Source organism: Pleurodeles waltl, chromosome 11 (genome assembly GCF_031143425.1).
Source record: "Pleurodeles waltl isolate 20211129_DDA chromosome 11, aPleWal1.hap1.20221129, whole genome shotgun sequence".
Classification (NCBI taxonomy): domain Eukaryota; kingdom Metazoa; phylum Chordata; class Amphibia; order Caudata; family Salamandridae; genus Pleurodeles; species Pleurodeles waltl.
This window is the reverse complement of record NC_090450.1, coordinates 812,616,759-812,637,139: the sequence shown is the minus strand read 5'-3', so window position 1 is coordinate 812,637,139 and position 20,381 is coordinate 812,616,759. Positions and strand designations below refer to the sequence as shown.

Genomic DNA, 20,381 nt, shown 5'->3' with positions numbered 1-20,381 from the left:
TTTTTTCTTTTCTCTTTTACTGTCCTACGCCACTTCCTACCTATGTTGCCTCTAGATCAGCATGCAGGCAGCATTACACATCTGTTCAGTTGATCTTCATCGATGAATTGCCTCCCCTAAAATTCCTGCATGTGAAAACTCCTTGCCAACATATTGAATCTGGGAGTGCTTTATTAGGAATTAAATGTTTCTTGTATGTCTGACTATATATACACGTGCTCTGATAAACCTGACATCCAGTGTTGGGCACATACATTTGCAAGTTGTTTTTCTTTGAAGAAGTTTCAACCTAAAAGGCACCTTGTGACTCAACCCTCAGGCCACAATGCACCAGGACAAAGAATCCACCTTGGATTTTTTTTTTTTTTTTACTGCCATCAAATTCGAATGTCCTAGTGCCAGCTCTGGGACCAATACGGATTTTCACCTGAACTGCCTGTGCCAATCATTGAGACTTCAACCCCAAGGGCAGAAGAACTTCATCAGACACAGACTGCCTTCATTGCAAGCCTTCATGAGTTCCAGTACTGCAACAGAAGGACGTACCTGGTCAGCAAGTGTGGCTAATCTGAGCGGTGTTGAAGCAGCTGCCTCAGGGAAACAGAATGTATAAGGAATGACTGATAAAGCTAGATGTGATGGAGAGGACACGTTTTCAATTTTCCCCTAAATATAATATAAAATTATCCCTAGTCCAGTCAGCACACCACAATCTGCAGAGATGGGTCACCTGAATCACCGGACCTATACTAACCCGAGGACATCACCATTGAGGGAGAAGAGGCTGAGCCTTCGGGTGTACGGCCGGCGCTGGAAGAGAAATGTCCCAAGGGGTGCGGTCCTCCGATGCCTAGGAGGTGGAGGTAGAGAAGTTCCCACTACTCTAAAGCAAAGCACAGGCCCAAGGAGAGAGACTTACCTCAGGCATCTGTTCTGTCTCATGTTGTTGAGGATCAAGCCCTTGGGGTTCCACCTCCAAATTGCTTTTGAGGTAGTAAGTTAATAGGGCTATGTCTCCCATTGGCTCTAGGATTTAGGGGTACAAATCTGATTGGTTAGGACTAGGTTTCTGTTGGCCAATAAGGCTAATTAAGCCTAGGGCTCAGGGCATCTCTGCCTGGGCATTGAGGCTAAGGGCTGAGAGGACAAGAGCATTTGCTTGTTTGGGTCGGGCCTGGGGCCAGAAATGCTGCCCAATTTTCCATTTTCCAGAAAGGACCTACACATCCTCCAACTTCCAAACACAATTTGAGCAAAGGCATCTAACTCATGCACCACATACAGACCGCATACAGATTTCAGTGCCTAATCAACCAGCACAAAACCCCACATATCGCACCTATACACATATCCACCAGAACTACATTAAGACACCTTTGTTCTCACACCAAACACAACATCCAGCCATCGCCCACACAACACAAAACCACATTATATGTTACTTTCAGCCATCCAGACACACACTTCCTGTTCATACAAACCAACAGCACTCTCCTCTATTTTGCTCCTTCAAGATCCCTTTTTTACCATGGAAAAACCTAAACTGAGCCTTCCATCACACATCCACAAACACTCTCCCCCTCCCTTCACCAATTACGCACAACCATGCAATCCTAACACTCCACTCCACCACACATTACCTCTTCCAGTGATCAAATCTAACACAAACACCCCTAACTCTCATCCATCCCCTCTTACACTCATCATACACTCTTCTCCAAAATTCAACACCCCTGTAATATTCTAATACCACTCACCAGCACTAACTCAAATACAAATCCTTCACAGAAACCCACTACATCAATATCTCCTCTCACTACTACACAAAAACAAAACAAACCACACACATAAGCACATCAAAATAACATAAACTTTCACAATACTTTCCATCACACCCCCTCCCACCCTCATGGCTACACAAATAATACAAATCCTGACCAATCTTTACTCCTAAATTCTCACGCTTCACAAACATCTACCACAAGCACCCCAGCACAGCAACATTCATTCACCCGCCTCTCCTCCATTGCACAATTTAGAGCCTTACATTATGATATGTACCACCCCACCACCCCTAACCCATACTCCTTCCACACTAAACAGAGGCAAACCAAATGAACAACATGCCACTCTTAACAACTTCGTATCCCCTTGACTATTACACAGTAAGGCTACTCTCCAAAAGAACTACACTTGTCATGTCACTCTCAGCCACCACTTCCAACCCCTCCCCCCCCCCAACAAAATGCCTCCTAAGTCTGTTGGACAAGGAACACTACATAGTAAAACAGGACTATTTTGATTCTCATACAATTATCACAACTAACAACACATCTGCTACAAGCTCAAAATAATACCGCTCACCCTTCTCCAAAACAAAATGACACTGCCACAAACACACATTTTTTAAACTGCTTGCTCATAAATGCTCGATCACTCTCAAAAATCAACCTCCACATCTACAACTTGCTTACTGATACACAACCTGACTTACTATTAAAAAAGCATCATGGCTGGGAGATGACATGGCCCCAGTGTTGCATGAAGCTGTTCCTCCAGGCTATCAAACCATCACACAAAACAGTGTAGGCAAAAGAGGAGGTGGACTAGCTATTATATTCAAACAAGCAATACATCTCAGTAAAACAGACAGCATTTCCATACAAGGTTGCAAGGCCCTCCTCACCCGATGTAACCCCACACCAACTTCCTCCTGTAACTTTCTCCTCCTTTACAGACCTGAACTTAACAATTCAACATTCCCAGATGCTTTTCTAGACAGTCTCCAACCTTATAACATTATACTCCAACCTGTGCATTCTTGGGGATCTAAACATTAGGTTTGACAAACCCAGTATGCCCCATCCAAAAGCTATCGCCACTGGCCTAATCACATTGAACCTACATCAGATTGTACACAGTCCCACACACATCGCTGGACACATCCTGTATGTCATTTTTGCAAACCCTGAACTAGTTACAATTCAAGGTATCGCGTCAATAACATGGTCAGACCATTTGGTAACTTTCCCATGACCACCTTACATACATAAATCTATCGACCATGGACCAAAATCAATTTTGAAGACTTCGAAATACAACTAACAGCCAACACAGATCTAGACACAATACATTTTTTTCAAAAACTTTAAGTGGCTACAGGAAGCTTTCGATATCCTAATACCAATCAGAAAGACTAAACGGGACAAAAGAAAAACAGCACCTTGGAGAATCACAGACTAAAAAAGATAAAGCAACAAATCAGAAGGCTGCAACAAACCTGGCACAAAGGAAACAACATTCAAGACAAACTTCCGCTAAACAAAGTTAACAGAAGATACAAATCTGCAATCAAAAAAGCTTAAGAAAGGTACTACTGAGACAGAATTCAAAATGCTAACTCTGCAGCTAAAGATTTATATAAAATTGTCCTTTATAAGTGCTGAGCCCTTTTTTAGCTATTTGGGGTAATCCACACTTCATAACTTTTTGTCCACATAAGGTATCCACGCCAGATTTGCTCCTTTTTTACCCAACATCCTAGGGATTCTAAAGGTACCCAGAGTTTGTGAGTTACCCTGGAGGACACCAAGAAATTAGCCAAGGATATATACAGCACTTGCTGTACCTACGGAGTTGAAAGACTAATTTTTACTTTTTGAACGGACTACGAATTGACTGCATTTACAATGATGCTTTGGGTTTATACTTTGTTGCTGAAGTGCAGGCAGTGTGCTCCCTCTCTTTGAAACTGTCTTTTGACGGCTCCTTTGAACCACGGCTGACGAGCCTTGGGAGCCACCTGTGCGCCATGAGCGGTACTTAAACTTGAGGAGACATTTGGCCGCAGTTCAGTTCACACAAGCTTTATTCGGTCTAGTTTAACCATCAATGCAATAATTTACAACAATAAGACCACATTCTGTGCATAATAAATAGAATATCAAGGATTAAAAAATAAAAGAATCAGCAATTATACAATAAATTAATAATGTAAATCTCACATGTATCTCCCCTCCTATATGTGAAGAAGAATAATCGATCTTTAGCTTCCTCATTGTTAATTAGATAAAAGTCACATCGAACTTAAAACTATTATATAAAACAATAGTTAAATTAAATAATTTAAGATTGATGTTCATTTAAGAGCAAGTCACTGTGATTTTTTTTAAAAGACGTGTGCGTATGTGCCATGTGGACGCAAGAAACTTGCTGACCGCACAAATTAAAAAGGAGGAACAGTCTCTCATCATCAACCTCAGGGCACCTTTACACATTCTCAACCCCATATTCCTGCAGGCGGGGCGGACCCATTTCCGCCGAGCAAGCCCAGAAGCATGACAAATGAACATAAAGTGCACTACAGTTTCTGCAGAGCCATTACAACTTGGGCACTGGTCGGTTAACAAAGTGGAACACCATGGGCTAGTAAAAGACCTCAGGGGTAGACATCCATACCTAAACCGGACATACAAAAATTTGCTTAGCTGATCAGAAATTAAATCTAAAAAGGGTTTGAAGTGAGGATACCACTTGAAATTGAGAAATTGGGATGTCAGCCTACCATATGAAGTGCATAACAGATAGTTGTTCCTAACATGGGACCAGTAAACTGATTTCAAATGTTCCTTGTGAGCCCTCCTTAAATTGTTGGGCTGGCTCCAAAAGTCACTAAGTCCCAAAGTATGGAACCAATCCGAAATATACTTGAGCCAGGGGATAGAAAGTACATTCTGTCTGTCCAATAAATCTTGTAGTGACTCCTTGCATACAACTAATTCGGGTGTGGTCCAGATACAAACCCAAAAAATTAAAGGCCTTGGAGCTATTACGTCAGAAATGTGGGAGAACCCTAAATCCAGAAACACTGGAACCAAGGGAGTACTGCGAGGACATGCCAAAAGAGAACTTACAAAGTTATTTTCCCCCACAGATAATTTACTAGTTTTAATACAGCCCCAAACATCTGCGCCATAGACCGCAGCGCTCTGGGCCTTCGCTAGATAGATTTTAATGGCTGGGGAAACAAGTTTCACAATATTGGACTTTTGGAAGTGCAGAATTGCCCCTGACCTATGTGCTAAAAGAGCTAAACTTTTTTCCACCTGGGCCTGCCAGTTCATGTTTTTGCTAATTCTCACCCCTAGGTAATCAATGGAGCGTACCTTACTCAGAGGGACCTCATTGTGTAAAATGTTGCACCATTTGGTGCGACCACGATCAAAAATCATAAATTTAGTTTTGCTAGAATTAAGCTCCAATCCATGATCTGCACAAAACACACTAAACCTATTCAGGAGAACCTGAAGGCCCATAGGTGTTTTGGAGATAAGAAGGGAGTCCTCAGGAAATACAAGGATTGGAACTTTTGAATTGTTCAGGGAAGGGGCATCATTTTGGCAATCGGTTACAACTTGCACCACCTCATTAATGAACAAGGAAAAAAGAGTGGGTGCAAGGACACAGCCCTGGCGTACCCCCCGCCTGATATCTATGCAGTCGGTGAGTTCCCCCTGACTGCCCCATCTTACTCGAGCATAGGTGTTCTCATACAACCTTTGAATTAGGTGTACCAGATTCCCCGGGACACCAATTTTGTTTAGGACTTCCCACAGTTTCTCTCTTGGAACGAGATCAAGTTTTGGCAGCATTCCAAGCAAGCCCCTAGTCCATGCAGCTCCCTGCTGATGACGGGCTAAACCCAGAAACACGTGTACAGGGATATACAGCACTTGCTGCACCTACAGAGGTGAAAGACTCTTTACGTTTTGAACGGACTACGAATCGACTGCATTTACCATGATGATTTTGGGTTATACTTTGTTGCTGGAGTGCAGGCAGTGTGCTCCCTCTCTTTGAAACCCACTTCTTTATTACACACTGGCTTTCATTGGAAGGAGAAAATGTAGAGAGACAATGGACAGTAACACTTGTTCTTCTATTCTGTGTTCCTCCATGTCTCCCGATAAAATGGTACCTCGCTCAGAGTTTGGCAAAAAACACCACTTTTTCCTCACATTTTGGTGATTGAAAGTTCTGGAATCTGAGAGAAGCCACAAACTTCCTTCTAGCCACCGTTCCCCCAGGTCTCCCGATAAAAATGGTACCTCACTTGTGTGGGTAGGCTAGTGCCCGCAACAGGAATGGATCACACAATGGTAATTGGTAGTCCTTGCATGAGGGCTACTGTTAACCCTTGAGTGATCCATTCCTGACGCAGGCAATAGGCGCAGGCACACAAGTGAGGTTGTGTTTTTATCAGGACAAGTGGAGAAACACTGGGTGGTAGGAATTGTGTGGATTCCTGCACATTCCTGTAGTTTCTGTGATGATTAAAAACATTATTTGTCCTTGCTTTTTCAACTTTTCACTTTTGCAGGGTATTCTGGGTAAGACAACTTTGTGAAATCCAAACACATCACACTTTCGTGGACTGCCTCGGGTGTCAGGGTTTGGTAGGTTTCCCTATATGGCCGCCGAGCCCAGGACCAAATACTCAGTTGACAAAATGAGGCTGTTTTGTGGTAGGTAATTTTGATGTCTCCACAATTCATTTTGGGTACTTCCCTGTTTGGTCACTTGTCCACTCACTAAAATGAGGCAGTGTTTTTGTCTGGAGACTTAGTGGAACACTGGGTGGTAGAAAATTTGTGGCTGCCTGCAGGTTCCAGGACATCCGCTCACTGAGATGCAAGGCAAAAGTGTTTTTTAAGCAAATTTTGTGATTTCAAGGGGATTCTGGGTGAAGGAAAACTGGTGAGAGCCACACAAGTCCTGCACCCTTGGACTCCCCTGGTACTAGTATGTTAAAGTTAATCCACCACTCACATTGGTTAGTTTTAGCACCTCCAGAAATTATGGTTTCAAAGCATGAATGCTTATCAAAGTATATGAATATTGAAACCAAGCCTTCTGAAGATGGACCATAAAGCCACGTCCAGGCACCAACCTCTTTATGGCCCATTCACATGCCATTCACGCACAACAAACAACCCTTTCATACCGCCGGCCACGGGCCCAATCCAACCAATCACTGCACTGACATTAACTTACCGCTGCCAGACAAGGGCCCATCACATTCATACGCCACAGGACGGAGTGAGTTTGACTACATGTTTCCACCCGTCAAGTAACTGCCTCCTTCTTCCTGAACATTACCGAAGGCATGCATAATGAACATTTACTAATGACTCCCATGACAGCCACCCGAGGCTCAGAAAGACATGTTTTTTATGCACCTTTAGCGCACTCACTGTGCTAAATCCAACTCCTTCCAGTTTGTGGATGTAAGTTGGGGGTGTCCGAGTATGCCGTATAAAGCGATCCCTCGAACTGAGTGAGCATATCTACCTTTGAAACTAAGGGAGACATGCTGGGGAATTCTCACAATGTTCCCTAAAGAGAACGTCGTAGGCTATGAAAAAGGGTAGTGTTTGACACACAGGGGAGTCCGTGAGAACGTAGCATATGTTCCTGCCAACATTATGTGCAGTATAGTGACCGGAATGCACTTACCATACAGCAGATTTAACATCTACTAAGTTCTGATGGAGGACGAATATGAAAAGCAGGTCAAACACTGACCCATACGTGCCATTGTCCTTCAGTGCTGGGATGGCACCGATGGGTTTGAATCCATAGGTGTAGATGATGTACATCTGTACTACCTTTACTATCTGCCTTCTACCTGTGCAATAGCCCTGTGAAGGCACACCTACCATAAGCTTTCCTTACCCATTCATGTCTCTGTTCTCATCCGAGTCCTGACTAATCCTGTATAATTGCCAAGTGAACCTATACTAGTTTGTGGATGAAGTTGGGGGTGTCTGAGTATGCCTTGGGAGGCCTATTCCTCGAACTGAGCGAGCATATCTACCATTGAAACTAAGACAGATATGCTGGTGAAGAAATCCTAAGATCTCTTAGTAAAAAGTCAAACAAATAACCTGTGAGACTCATTCACCAACCCTTCTACTTTTGCTTTGAAAGTGAAGCTACAAATTGAGTTTGCACACTTTTTCAAACAAGTAGAAATTTGGTGAATATGCCTGACAGGACATTTGTTTGACTTATTACACTTACTTTGGTCCTCGTTGGCAATCATGGTGGTCCTTGTGTAGCATACATAAGTTCCCTTACAAGCAGTTCAAAATTCAGTCATGCTTTTAACATTCTGCCACACAGGGTACTCTGTGATACTGTGGCATATGTTCTGTCCACTAGTATGTGCAGTATGGGGACTATAATGCACATTAATTGAACAGAACACCTACCACATTCTGACTGTGGATATAGGTGTCAAGCAGGCCACAAGGAAGTCCATGATTTCCTGAAGTAGATGAAGTAAAATTCTGTGGCTGATTGCCAAATGAAGCAGTGGCCCATGAACGTTCAGTATCCATGCACAGCCACTGAAAGGATTACCCATTGGCAGTTCCACATCAGTCGATTTCCCAGAACTTTGCTTTAGTATGATACAACGTAAAGCAAGTAGGGACACAGAGGCCTGGTTGAGATGGGCACTGGGGACAATAATGCAGACTCTCCTGCTGCTTTCCATGCTTCGAGCATACTTTTTGGGTGTTTTAGGAATGCATCAGCAAAGTGTCACTCCTGCAGCCTTGCCACATCCTACAGAACATATGAGATGGAGGCTGCTCCTGCTTCTGTAACAGCAGTGAGGCTTTCATTTACAGACAACTGGAAGTCAAGGAAAGTCATGAGTCTTCCTTTGGTTGTCTCGTGGTAAACAACATACGCATTGTATGTTGCCATCCTGATCAGGTGGGGTAACCAAACAGTTTATTTTACCAAGAGCAAGTTTTACAACACGCATTGTATGGTTGGAGAACCTGGTTGTTCTTGTCCACTGTGCCCATGTACTTATTGTAATCAAGTGTTCGATGGCATATGTTGCTGCAGATACACATGTTTGGCACAGTCCGCTGCCTGGTGTTGGGCTCGGAGTATTACAAGTTGTTTTTCTTCGAAGAAGTCTTTTTGGTCACGGGACCGAAGGACTCCTCCCTCCTCGGCTCCATTGCGCATGGGCATCGACTCCATCTTAGATTGTTTTTTTCCGCTGTCGGGTTCGGACGTATTCCTTTTCGCTCCGTGTTTCGGTTCGGAAAGTTAGTCAGAATCTCGGAAGAAAGCGTCGGTATTGTTCCGTTCGGTATCGGGATAGTTAGGTACATCGACACCGATCATCGGAAGACTTTGGGGTAGTTTCGATCCCCCATCGGGGCCTGGTCGGCCCGACCGCGTGCGACATCGAAGCCGATGGAACGGACCCCGTTTCGTTTCTGCCCAAAATGTCACAGTAAGTATCCTTATACAGATCAGCACTTGGTCTGTAACTTGTGCTTGTCCCCCGAGCACAAGGAGGATACCTGTGAAGCCTGTCGAGCCTTCCGGTCCAGAAAAACACTCCGGGACCGAAGAGCCAGGCGTCAACAAATGGCGTCCACGTCGACAAAACAACGTTTCGACGAGGAAGAGGAAACATTCTCGGTTCCGGAATCAGAATCCGGAGACTCCGACGTCGAACAACAGCAACAAACTGTGAGTAAGACGTCGAAAAGTAAATCCATCGACAAACCGAAAGCCCAGGGGACGCCACTGCCAACAGGCCATGGCTCGACCCATAAAACAGGCGACCCGTCGAAGGCGCCGAAAAAGGGCACGCCCATAGCGAAGACACCCGACTCCGGTCGAGGAACCGCCATGGAGCAACCTCGGAGCCGAGAAAGCGGCTCCGAGAGACAAAAACAAGATACCGGCACCGAAAAACATCGGCACCGAGAATCCATGCCGAAAGGAACAAAAATTCTGTCGGTGCCGAAACCGAAAAAAGATTCTCTCTCGGCGCCGAAAAATACCACACCTTCATCCTACTCAGAGGAACAAGGAATAAGTGGCCAAATGCACAGATTTGGACAAGAGCTCCAAAGTCTAGAATCGGACTACACACAAAAGAGACTGTACATCCAGCACGACACAGGGAAGATATCAACCCTTCCCCCAATCATGAGGAAAAGAAGGATCGGACTTCCAAAGGATGACGCACAACCACAAGCCAAAGTGGTTAAAACAGTCACGCCTCCGCCCTCTCCACCACAGGCATCGCCGGCACAAACACCGCCACAAATGCACTCACCAGCGCAAACTAACATAAGTCATAACGATCAGGATCAAGACGCTTGGGACCTGTATGACACCCCAGTGCCGGACAATGATCCCGAGTCATACCCCACAAAGCCGTCACCGCCAGAGGACAGTACCTCATACTCGCAACTGGTGGCTAGGGCAGCAGAATTCCACAATGTCCAACTGCATTCCGATCCTATAGAGGATGATTTTTTATTTAACACCCTCTCGGCTACACACAGCCAATATCAATGTCTCCCAATGCTACCAGGGATGTTACGGCACGCAAAACAAATTTTTGAAGAGCCCGTAAAATCAAGAGCCATCACCCCAAGGGTGGATAAGAAATACAAACCACCACCCACAGACCCAGTGTTTATTACTTCGCAGTTACCACCTGACTCCGTGGTAGTAGGGGCAGCTCGCAAGAGAGCAAATTCACATACATCTGGCAACGCCCCACCTCCGGACAAAGAAAGCCGAAAATTTGATGCGGCAGGGAAAAGAGTAGCATCACAGGCAGCCAACCAGTGGCGCATCGCAAATTCACAAGCGCTGCTGGCCAGATATGACCGCGCACACTGGGACGAGATGCAACTTCTCGTAGACCATCTTCCCCAGGAATACCAAAAAAGGGCGCAGCAAATAGTGGAAGAGGGACAAACGATCTCAAACAATCAAATCCGCTCTTCACTAGACGCAGCCGATACTGCAGCAAGAACAGTCAACACTGCTGTCACCATAAGGAGACACGCTTGGCTACGCACTTCAGGCTTCAAACCTGAAATCCAGCAGGCTGTCCTTAATATGCCCTTCAACGAGAAACAACTTTTTGGCTCTGAAGTGGATACAGCCATTGAAAAACTTAAAAAGGACACAGACACGGCCAAGGCCATGGGCGCACTCTACTCCCCGCAGAGCAGAGGCTCTTTCAGAAAAACTCCATTTAGAGGGGGGTTTCGTGGCCAACCCACAGACACCACCAGCCAACAAACAAGAACCACACCATATCAGGGTTCCTTCCAAAGGGGAGGTTTCAGGGGATATCGGGGGGGGTCAATTCCCAAGGAGTAGGGGAAGATTCCAGACTCCAAAAACACCTCCACCTAAACAATGACTTTCAAGTCACGCAACCCCTTCACTCAACACCAGTGGGGGGAAGACTAAGCCAATTCTACCAAACTTGGCAACAGATTACAACAGACAATTGGGTATTAGCAATAATCCAACATGGCTATTGCATAGAATTCCACAACTTCCCACCAAACATCCCCCCCAAAACACGCAAAATGTCACCACAACATTTAGAACTTTTAGGACTAGAAGTTCAAGCACTACTGCAAAAGGATGCAATAGAGTTAGTACCAGTACAACAAAAAAACACAGGAGTTTACTCCCTGTACTTTCTAATTCCAAAAAAAGACAAAACATTAAGACCAATATTAGATCTCAGGACACTAAATACCTACATCATATCGGACCATTTTCACATGGTCACACTACAAGACATCATTCCACTGCTCAAACAGCAAGATTACATGACCACATTAGACCTAAAGGATGCGTACTTTCATATACCAATACACCCTTCTCACAGAAAGTACCTACGGTTCGTATTCAAAGGAATACATTACCAATTCAAGGTGTTGCCATTCGGAATAACAACTGCACCAAGAGTGTTCACAAAATGTCTAGCAGTAGTAGCAGCACACATCAGGAGACAACAGATACATGTGTTCCCTTACCTAGACGATTGGCTAATCAAGACCAACACAGTAAAAAAATGCGCAAACGACACCACATTTGTCATACAAACCCTTCACAAACTGGGGTTTTCCATCAACTATACAAATCACACCTAGAACCGTGTCAAACACAACAATATCTAGGAGCAACCATCAACACATCAAAAGGAATTGCCACTCCAAGTCCACAAAGAGTGCAGGCATTCCACAAGGTAATAAGTGCTATGTTTCCAAACCAAAAGATACAAGCAAAACATGTGCTAAAACTTCTAGGCATGATGTCATCATGCATAGCCATTGTCCCAAACGCAAGACTACACATGCGACCCTTACAACAGTGTCTAGCATCACAATGGTCACAGGCACAGGGTCAACTTCAAAATCTGGTGTTGGTAGACCGCCAAACATACCTCTCGCTTCTATGGTGGAACAGCAAAAATTTAAACAAAGGGCGGACATTTCAGGACCCAGTGCCTCAATACGTTATAACAACAGATGCTTCCATGACAGGGTGGGGAGCACACCTCAATCACCACAGCATTCAAGGACAATGGGATATACACGAAACAAAATTTCATATCAATTACCTAGAACTGTTAGCAGTATTTCTAGCGTTAAAAGCCTTCCAACCCATAATAACACACAAATACATTCTTGTCAAAACAGACAACATGACAACAATGTATTATTTAAACAAACAAGGAGGAACACACTCAACACAATTGTGCCTCCTAACACAAAATATTTGGCAGTGGGCGATTCACAACAACGTTCGCCTAATAGCACAATTTATTCCAGGAATACAAAACCAACTAGCAGACAACCTTTCGCGAGACCACCAACAAGTCCACGAATGGGAAATTCACCCCCAAGTTCTGAACAAGTACTTTCAAATTTGGGGAACACCCCAGATAGATTTGTTCGCAACAAAAGAAAACTCAAAATGCCAAAACTTCGCATCCAGGTACCCACACCGCGAATCACAAGGCAATGCTCTATGGATGAGTTGGTCAGGGATATTTGCGTACGCTTTTCCCCCTCTCCCTCTCCTTCCATATCTAGTAAACAAGTTGAGTCAAAACCAACTCAAACTCATACTGATAGCACCCACATGGGCAAGACAACCTTGGTATACAACTCTACTAGACCTTTCACTAGTACCGCATGTCAAACTACCCAACAGGCCAGATCTGTTAACACAACACAAACAACAGATCAGGCATCCAAACCCAGCATCATTGAATCTGGCAATTTGGCTCCTGAAATCCTACAATTCGGACACTTAGACCTCACACAAGAATGCATGGAGGTCATAAAACAAGCTAGAAAACCTTCCACTAGACACTGCTATGCATCTAAGTGGAAAAGATTTGTTTACTACTGCCATGCCAATCAAATACAACCATTACATGCCTCTACTAAAGACATAGTAGGATACTTACTACATTTGCAAAAAGCAAAGCTCGCTTTTTCATCTATAAAAATACACCTCGCAGCAATATCTGCTTACCTACAAACTACTCATTCATCGTCTCTATTTAGAATACCAGTTATTAAAGCATTCATGGAAGGGCTACAAAGAATTATACCACCAAGAACACCACCAGTTCCTTCATGGAATCTTAACATCGTCTTAACAAGACTCATGGGTCCACCTTTCGAACCCATGCATTCCTGTGAAATGCAATATCTAACCTGGAAGGTCGCATTTCTCATTGCAATCACATCCCTCAGAAGAGTAAGTGAAATACAGGCATTTACCATACAAGAACCATTTATTCAAATACACAACAATAAAATAGTTCTAAGAACAAATCCAAAATTTCTGCCAAAAGTCATCTCACCATTCCATTTAAATCAAACAGTAGAATTGCCAGTGTTCTTCCCACAACCAAATTCTGTGGCTGAAAGGGCACTACATACATTAGACATCAAAAGAGCACTAATGTATTACATTGACAGAACAAAGCTAATCAGGAAAACAAAACAACTGTTCATAGCTTTTCAAAAACCACACATAGGAAATCCAATCTCTAAACAAGGCATTGCTAGATGGATAGTCAGATGCATTCAAACATGCTATCTTAAAGCCAAAAGAGAATTGCCTATTACACCAAAGGCACACTCAACCAGAAAGAAAGGTGCTACAATGGCCTTTCTAGGAAACATTCCTATGAGCGAAATATGTAAGGCTGCAACCTGGTCTACGCCTCATACGTTTACTAAACACTACTGTGTAGACGTACTAAATGCACAACAAGCTACAGTGGGCCAAGCTGTACTAAGAACATTATTCCAAACTACTTCAACTCCTACAGGCTAAACCACCGCTTTTAGGGGAGGTAACTGCTTTATAGTCTATGCCAAACATGTGTATCTGCAGCAACATATGCCATCGAACTGAAAATGTCACTTACCCAGAGTACATCTGTTCGTGGCATTAGTCGCTGCAGATTCACATGTACCCTCCCACCTCCCCGGGAAGCCTGTAGCCGTTTAGAAGTAGATCATAAATCTTAAACATCTGAACATTTGTAAATAATTATTAGAAACTCTTAACGTACATACATATTCACTCCATTGCATGGGCACTATTTATACCAAACAACTCCATCCTCACCCTCTGCGGGGAAAACAATCTAAGATGGAGTCGACGCCCATGCGCAATGGAGCCGAGGAGGGAGGAGTCCTTCGGTCCTGTGACCAAAAAGACTTCTTCGAAGAAAAACAACTTGTAATACTCCGAGCCCAACACCAGGCAGCGGACTGTGCCAAACATGTGAATCTGCAGCGACTAATGCCACGAACAGATGTACACTGGGTAAGTGACATTTTCAATACAGATGGGCTTGTGGACTTCGGCCATCTGACCCCAAACCGTGATGGGGGAAGTGCTCTCATCATGAATTGTATTGAGCATGTATACATCACGCCTATCCAAGAACTTGACTGTGAGAAGTTCGTTGGAACTCAACACAGTACTCTGGAATGTCTGGAGCTTCTTGCAAACAAGCTCCTGCGGTAATCCTTTGCTGTTAAAAATAACTTTACTGCAGGCCACAGTGCCAGCTTTATAGAGCTCACTGAACAGCTCTACTCCTGTATAGAAATTGTCCACATAAAGGTTATAACCTTTGTGAAGGAGTGGCTGGACAAGTTCCCATACAGTCCTACCTGTGACCCCTAACGCGGGAGGGCAACCTACAGGGTTTAGAGTAGAGTCCTTCCCTGTATATACTCTCAAGCTGTACACATAGCCATAAGAGCTCTCACACAGCATGTACAGCTTTATGCCACAGCGAGCTCTTTTGCTCGCAATGTACTGTCTGAACAGCAGCCGTCCTTTGTACAGGATCAAGGACTCATCAACTGCTATTTTCTTTCTAGGAGTATAGATCTCTGGAAACCTGGCAGACAAATGTTCCACAACAGGCCGAATTTCGAACAACCTGTCGTGGTCTGGATAGTCCCGGGGCAATGCAGCAGAATTGTCATTGAAATGCATCATGGGCTGCAGTAGCAAAAAAAATAATCTCTGATCATGTATGGTGCGAAGATGGGGGTAACACAAACCGTGCGAGTCATCCAGTAGGACTGCAAGGTAGGTTTCTGCACTAACCCCATTTTGGGCATAAGGCCCAAAAATATCTTCAACTCCGTGAGCGAAGTGGGAGTCCACTGGCGTGCCCTAGAATGGGGCTCTAGATTGCCTCCATGCTCCATCAGAAATTGGTCTGCACGCAAATTTGTTTGCTGCACAATTTCCTGAAGGAAGTCAACATCCAAAAATAGATGGGCGTAGTCAACCGGCAAAGAGTTGGCCCCATCGACTTTACATCCAGCGTCACCAGTAAAAGGTGGAATTTAGTGCTGAACTAAATTAGGGGGCTGCCAAGAGAGCACTCTCTCTGTGCTTGCTGCTGCAGGCACCTGCTTCTGGGTTTGGCTAACCCGCTGTTGTCCCGCTGCACAGACTGTGCTTGCGAAGGGACAACACGACTGTCGTCATCGTCTCCCTCAGAATCACTGGAAGAGGTGTTGATGGATGGGACTCTGCCGACTGAAAAATCACTCCCAGATTCTGCCCCCATTGTCCTCTCCCTCAGATGTTGTCTCAGTCTCTGATCCAGCCTCAGAGCTATCCTCCATAACCTGAGATAGGGCTCGAGCAGCAGTCATCCAACGAGACGCCGTCTCTGCTACTGGCTAAACAGTCCCTCTAAAGTACTATTCTAAGTAGAAGGCAGATAGTCACAAAATTGCTTGTGGGTGTGTGTGATGTGTCCAATAGTGAATGTCGTTACCTTACCTTACCTTTGCTTCTTCTCTGATTCTGCAGATTCTCTGAACACACTAAAAAAAAAAAAAAAAAGACACACTATTACTTCACTTTACCACATACCCATCATCACAGCCTTTAGCGCTTGTGGCACCCAGTGTGACAGTCATTTTTGGTGCTCTGCCTCCAATGATCTCCTCATCTAATTCCCCCACTACCACCCAGCAAAAGTGCCCCTCATATCTCCATAACCCCCTCCACATACATTTCATTTGTTTTAAAGCACAGGTAACACCTGGCTTGACTAATCCACTCAGCTAAATACATGTATATCCTTTTCAGCAGGCATATAAACCACCTGTGATATTTATGGTGCCAAAACTGCCACTAGACAAAAGAGAGATCTCTCTCTCTCTCTCCCTCTTTATATCTCTCTCTCTCTCTTTTATTATTATTATTATTATTATTATTATATATATATATATATATATATATATATATATATGTTGTTCGCATATATATATGTTCGCATGTGTAGCTGCAGATACACATGCTGTGCATTATCCTGCCATCTAGTGTTGGGCTCGGAGTGTTATAAGTTGTTTATCTTCGAAGAAGTCTTTTCGAGTCACGAGACTGAGGGACTCCTCCCTTTCCGCTCCATTGCGCATGGGCGTCGACTCCATCTTAGATTGTTTTCTTTCCGCCATCGGGTTCGGATGTGTTCCTCTTCGCTCCGTATTTCGATTCGGGAAAGTTAGTTATCGGAAAATTCGTCCATATTGTTCGCGCTCGGTACCGGTTTAGTGTTAGCACATCGACACCGAAGAAAGAAGCGCTCCGGCGGCCCTTCTGGGCTTACACTCTCCAGCGGGGCCTGGTCGGCCTGACCATGTCCATCTTCAAACCTCATGGACCGGATCCCCTTCCGCTTCTGCCCCAATTGCCACGCAAAGTATCCTTATACAGACCAACACTTGGTCTGTAATCTGTGTTTATCTCCGGAACACAGGGAGGATACTTGCGAGGCCTGTCGGGCATTTCGATCTAAGAAAACACTACGAGATCGAAGAGCTCGAAGACTCCAGATGGCGTCGACACCGGCCGAGCAGATCGACGTTGAGGAAGAGGAGAGGTTCTTCATTCGAGATTCGGACGAGTCCGAAAGTGAGCAGCCGAAACAGCAACAAACTGTGAGTAAACCAGCCCCGGCAAAGACTCACTCAAAGATAATAAAGGCCAAGGGGATGCCACCGCCAACAGGCCATGGCTTAACCCGAAAACACAGTGACCAAACATGGGCACCGAAAAAGGCCTCCCAGCAGCCGAAGACATCCGACTCCGGTCGAGATACCGGCTCCGAACCATCTCGCCAACGAGAGTTCGGCACCCCTAAAGTCAAGAAGGTTTCCTCAGAGCCGAAAAAGACTGTATAAAAAGCTTTGGTGCCGAAACATGCAGCCTCGGAGCTGAAACCAGGCTCCTATACAGAAGAGCGAGGCCTTTCAACTCAGTTGCAAGGGCACAGATTTGAACAAGAACAGGGCAGGGGAGAGCCAGACCATACACAGAGGAGGTTGCACATACAGAAGGAAACAGGGAAAATTCAAACTCTTCCTCCAATAAAAATCAAGAGAAAGCTAGCATTCCAGGAGACGGAAATGCAGCCAAAAGCGAAAGTGGCTAAAGAGAAAACACCACCAAGGTTCTCGCCACAGCAAACTCCATTACATGCGCCACACCTGTCCCCGGTAGCAACGCCCCCAATGATGCAGTCGGCGACACACACAGGGATGACCCACGATGACCCGGATGCATGGGACTTGTATGATGCACCGGTCTCAGACAATAGTCCCGATTGCTACCCGGCAAGGCCGTCGCCACCTGAGGACAGCACTGCATATATGCAGGTGGTTTCAAGGGCAGCTACATTCCATAATGTAGCCAGCCCATAGAGGACGACTTTTTGTTTAACACCTTTTTTATCTACTCACGGCTCATACCAAAGCTTGCCAATGCTGCCAGGCATGTTAAAACACGCCAAACAAGTGTTCCAGGACCCAGTAAAAGGCAGAGTCATCACGCCTAGGGTGGAGAAGAAATATAAACCTCCCCCAACGGACCCTGTGTTTATCACTCAACAATTAACTCCTGATTCGGTGGTAGTCAGAGCAGCCCGAAAGAGGGCAAACTCCCAATCGTCAGGAGTCGCACCACCGCCCGACAAGGAAAGTCGGAAATTCGATGCAGCAGGCAAGAGGGTGGCAGCACAAGCAGCCAATCAATGGTGGATTGCCAATTCTCAGGCTCTACTGGCTCGATACGACAGGGCACATTGGGATGAAATGCAACATCTCATTCAACACCTTCCCAAAGAGTACCAAAAACGTGCCCAACAGGTTGTTGAGGAAGGTCAAACTATTTCTAACAACCAAATATGGCTATGGACTCAGCAGATACGGCGGCAAGGACAGTGAACACTGCAGTAACCATTCATAGGCACGCATGGTTACGGAGCTCTGGATTTAAGCCAGAAATCCAGCAGGCTGTGCTGAATATGCCGTTCAACCAACAACAATTGTTTGGGCCGTAGTTCGATACGGCAATAGAAAAACTCGGACACGGACACGGCCAAAGCCATGGGTGCTCTCTACTCCCCACAGAGCACAGGCACTTTTAGAAAGCCGCACTTTAGGGGGCGGGTTCGTTCCCAAACCACAGAGCCTTCCACCTCACAAGTCAGACCCACATATCAGGGCGAGTATCAGAGAGGAGTTTTTCGAGGACAGTATAGGGGTGGACAATTCCCTAAAGCAAAAGGGAAATTCCAGAGCCCAAAAACCCCACAAACCAAACAGTGACTTCAATGTCACAAACCCCCACCACTCAACACCAGTAGGGGGAGACTTATCGCATATTACCACAACTGGGAACACATAACTACGGACACATGGGTTCTAGCCATTATCCAACATGGTTATTGCATAGAATTCCTACAATTGCCACCAGATGTGCCTCCAAGAGCACACAATATGCCCAAACAACTCTTAGACCTGTTACAACTAGAAGTCCAAGCATTGTTACAAAAACAAGCAATAGAACTAGTGCCAACCATCAAAAAGGAACAGGTGTCTACTCCCTGTATTTCCTAATTCCAAAGAAAGACAAAACTCTGAGACCCATATTAGACCTCAGAACACTGAATCTTTACATCAAATCAGATCACTTTCACATGGTGACACTTCAAGACGTGATTCCCTTGCTCAAAAAACAAGACTACATGTCAACATTAGATCTCAAGGATGCTTATTTCCACATACCCATACATCCTTCCCCCAGGAAATACTTAGTTTGTAATGCACGGCGTACACTATCAATTCAAAGTGTTACCGTTCGGGATAACAGCCCCAAGGGTATTCACAAAATGCCTAGCAGTAGTACCCGCTCACATAAGGAGACAGCACATGCACGTATTCCCATATTTAGACGACTGGCTAATAAAAACCAACACTCAACAACAGTGTCTTCACACGCAATACGTCATAGAAACTCTACACAAACTAGGGTTCTCTATAAATTACCAGAAATCACATCTGCAACCATCCCAAATACAACAATACTTGGGAGCAACACTCAACACACAAAAGGCAATTGCCACTCCAAGCCCACAAAGGGTCCAAGCGTTCCAAAATATAACATCAAGCATACAGTCAAACCAACACTACCCAGTAAGGTTTGTAAATAAACTTCTAGGCATGATGTCTTCATGCATAGCCATTGTCCCAAATGCAAGATTACACATGCGGCCCTTACAACAGTGCCTAGCAAAACAATGGACACAAGCACAGGGGCAACTTCAAGATCTAGTGTTGATAGACCGCCAAACACACTTCTCGCTTCAATGGTGGAACCCTATAAATTTAAACAAAGGGCGGCCATTCCAAGACCCAGTGCCTCAAGCTGTTATCACAACAGATGCTTCCATAATGGGTTGGGGAGCACACCTCAACAAGCACAGCATACGGGGTCAATGGGACAATCAACAAAGACAACTTCACATAAATCATTTGGAACTGCTCACAGTGTTTCTAGCATTAAAAGCATTTCAACCACTGGTAGCCCACAAACACATTCTTGTCAAAACCGACAACATGACAACAATGTATTATCTCAACAAACAAGGGGGGACACACTCGTCACAACTGTGT

At 44.8% G+C, this 20,381-nt stretch overlaps 1 protein-coding gene across 1 annotated transcript in view; it reads left to right on the top strand.

The window, feature by feature from the left end:
• ASCC2 (activating signal cointegrator 1 complex subunit 2) overlaps window positions 1-20,381 on the top strand; it is a 378,910-nt gene that overhangs the window by 259,093 nt on the left and 99,436 nt on the right. The gene's annotated exons all lie outside the window — the stretch shown is intronic.